This window comes from Pygoscelis adeliae, unplaced genomic scaffold (assembly GCF_000699105.1).
Source record: "Pygoscelis adeliae isolate BGI_AS28 unplaced genomic scaffold, ASM69910v1 Scaffold270, whole genome shotgun sequence".
In the NCBI taxonomy this organism is placed as follows: Eukaryota; Metazoa; Chordata; class Aves; order Sphenisciformes; family Spheniscidae; genus Pygoscelis; species Pygoscelis adeliae.
In genome coordinates, this window is record NW_008823916.1 from 813,172 (window position 1) to 815,050 (window position 1,879).

General features: G+C 43.9%; 1 protein-coding gene across 1 annotated transcript in view; it reads left to right on the top strand.

Moving 5' to 3' along the window:
- Positions 1-1,879, top strand: part of PAPPA (pregnancy-associated plasma protein A, pappalysin 1) — a 179,641-nt gene that overhangs the window by 57,995 nt on the left and 119,767 nt on the right. The window lies entirely within an intron of this gene.

Below are 1,879 nucleotides of genomic sequence, written 5' to 3' on the forward strand. Positions count from 1 at the left end.
CCCCAACTTTACATAGTTTCATGTGATGACCAGGCAGAAGGTATTGGGGAGGGAAGAAATGAGATAAGCATTAAGAAAACAGCTTCTAAAGGCTCTACAGCAAATTTGACACCCTATTTCCCTGGGATCCGGATGCCTGATCTATGAGGTCTTCTTTGAAAAACCCAAATTCAGAGATTGTTTAACCTCCCCCAAGGACATACTGAATGTCGGATGAATATTGATACCACCAAGGCTGTGTAATGAAGACATGTAGACATCTAATGAAACGTTGCTCGTGCCTCCATGCGTCCGTTCAAATACCATGTTTGGTGTTTGATTTGGAGTCACTGTCATTCAGCTACAATCATTCACATCTGAGTTTCATCATCAGAGTGTGAATACTGGGATAGTACCTGGATCAGGATTGCTCTTCTGGTCGAAGACTACCAGTGTGCTGTGCTGGTTTGTGCTGGGAGTGCAACTACAAAGGCTCCATATCAGTGCGGTAAAACCACCCCTCCAAAAGCAATAAGCTGCTTAAGCCAACGCCTGATTTTGTAGTTGTAACTCTGCAGGCTTCTGTAGGCACAGCTGTGTTTCTCAGGGGTGCCGGTTCGTGGCACTCCTACCAACAGAACGCAACGCAAAGAAGGCATGAGTTCCTGTGACCCTTGCCCATCGGATGAGGGTGGGGTGGGGTCCTTGCTGCACCCCTGGAAGTTCAAGGGGAGTTGAAGGATCCTCTGTTATTTCCCAGAAAGAACAGGGGATACCTTGGCTCGTATTTCCCCTTATTTTGGGTCACAGGGTCTAGCCGAGATGAAGGTCTGTGACATTGAGCTGACAGCATCAACAACATTTTAAAGGTGACCAATATACTTATAGCCACTGAAGGGCACCTTTATACTCCAGGCGAAAACACAGATTGCCCACTCAAAAGGTCATAGGAGTGCTTATTCTGTAATAAAACTGTAGAGAAGCAAAGTGTTTAATGTCATCTGGGGCACAGATTGAAATGATTTATAACAGAAATGCTTTTATGCCCTTCAGGGCACTAGCTAAAAGCGATGCTTAGTTTTCTCTTTATTTTTCTATTTGTTTAGAGGGTGTTTTCAGGGACAAGCATACGCGCCCTAAGTCAGCTCCTCGGCGTGTTGTGCACTGTTGTGCATGCGGTAGGGCAGAGAGTCTTACTGCCTGATACAGCCTCCTGGTAACATCACACAAATAAGTCAGTGCCACTTCAGATGACAATATCCCTCCACCAAATCTGCTTGTGCGTATGTGACAAGGGGTGGAGCGAGCATGTTTCAAAATGCTGAGGTCTCTTCTTCCAAAGAGAACTTGCCTTGCTAATTCTCTCAAGAGCTGAGACAGAGAGGCAGACCACAGAGATACCTATCTGCTCTTGGGAGCTAAATACGTGCTGGTGTTCTGAGCAGAAACCTTTTTTTTCCTTCTTCTTGAAAAATTAAGTGAAGCGACATGATAGGCATCTCTAGAGCTCATGCATGAATCTGTTTGCTTTTCTGTTGTTGCCAGTGGAATAGAAATATATCAGGATATCAAATTGCTGTAGAAACACCTTTGAAACATCTAGGTTGAGGTCATGCAGCTCTAAACATTGCCTTTCTTTCTTTTCTGTTTTGCTGTTTGTATACAGCTTGACCATATTGTGTTTGTCTGTCTGTCTAACATCCATCTGTCCAGTTACCCCCAACTCTGTAGCAAAGCACTGACTTAAAGGGTAATTTCTTTCCCTGAAATAACAAGTTACGATGTCCAGAAGATCGAGAAGTGTGAGAAATTGGACTTGTAAATTATTTTTACAAGTCCAAATAGCCGTGGTGTTCCCAAATAAAAGGATAAGTTAGTCTTTTAGACCACTCTCCATGAA